The sequence below is a fragment of the Sebastes umbrosus genome, chromosome 1, assembly GCF_015220745.1.
Source record: "Sebastes umbrosus isolate fSebUmb1 chromosome 1, fSebUmb1.pri, whole genome shotgun sequence".
Lineage (NCBI taxonomy): Eukaryota > Metazoa > Chordata > Actinopteri > Perciformes > Sebastidae > Sebastes > Sebastes umbrosus.
In genome coordinates, this window is record NC_051269.1 from 23,443,701 (window position 1) to 23,445,318 (window position 1,618).

Genomic DNA, 1,618 nt, shown 5'->3' on the forward strand with positions numbered 1-1,618 from the left:
CATTTGAAAACGCTGTCTTTGTTTTTATATTCTATGTTTCCTGAGTGAGAGAATCATGTGGGAAGACTCGTTAGACACGGTGCCTCTTGAGCCCTTATCTGACTTGTTAACAAAAAACAGGTAATTCCATATATTTGAATTGGAATGGCGGACTCCGCCACTAACCATGAAAACTACTATATAAAGAGGTAATTATACATTTAATGGCTATAGACTCTTTTACAGCTGACGTCATAAGAAATATGCGCGAACATTGTGGCAACAGAAGTGGCCTTTTGCTCCAGCCATCCAGACGAGTTTGCTAGCTTTTTACATTGAATTAAAACAAGGGCTGTCAATCGATTAAAATATTTAATCACGATTAATCGCATGATTGTCCATAGCAAATTGCAAATTAGTCACATATTTTTTATCTGTTCAAAATGTACCTTAAAAGGAAATTAGTCAAGTATTTAATACTCTTACTCAAATATGCTTGCTTTATGCAAATATATGTATATATTTATTATTGGAAATCAATTAACCACACAAAACAATGACAAATAGTAGCATTATTTGAAGTAATAAATATTGTTTTGTTCTTTTCAAAATGCTGCCATGTGTAATTGATTGCTTATCAATTGCAGGATCACATATAACCTCAGCAGCGGTGGAAGAAGTACTCAGATCCTTTACTTAAGTAATAGTAGCAATACCACAGTGTAAAAGTCATGCATTCTAAAATTGTATTTGAGTAAAGCACTCTTTATGCAGAATAATATATGTTGTATTGATGTATTAGGGCTGCATGGTGGTGCAGTGGTGAGCACTGTCGCACCAAAGCAAGAGGGCTGCAGGTTCAAATCCGGCTTGGGTCCCTTCTCTGTGGAGTTTGCATGTTCTCCCCATGTTAGCGTGGGTTTTCTCCGGGTTTTCCAGTTTCCTCCCACACTCCAAAGACATGCAGGTTAATTGTTGACTCTAAATTGTCCGTGTGAATGTGAGCGTCAATGGTTGTCTGTCTCTATGTGTCAGCCCTGCGATAGTCTGGCGACCTGTCCAGGGTGTTCCTCGCCTTCGCCCAATGTCAGCTGAGATCGACTCCAGCCCCCCCGCGACCCCGAATGGGATAAGCGGTTACAGATAATGGATGGATATTATTGTATTATAATTATTGTTGCATTAATGTGTTCATCACTTTAATATCGCAGCTGGTAACAATTTAGCTAAATTGAACTACTTTATATACGGCTGTTTAACTTATTCTAAAATAATGCATCATACTTTATTAGTTGATTATATTTTGTATTAATCTGAATCTGCAAAGTAAGTTAAGTTTTAAAATAAATGTAGTGGAGTAAAATTCATACAATATTTCCCTTTGAGATGTAGTGTAGTGTAGCAGAAAATGGAAATACTCAAGTAAAGTACAAGTACCTAAAAATTGTACTCAAGTACAGTACTTGAGTAAATACACAGTTATTTTCCACCACTGAACCTCGTTAATGTGGTGCATGAGAGCCGGCGTATGAAGCCACATCGTGACTTTCCCAGCCCTTTGACGACATTCCAGGTGTCAGGTTTCCTCCATTATCCCTCGTGGCTGGGACTCACCTGTGTCTTTTTGTCTGCCGTTTGC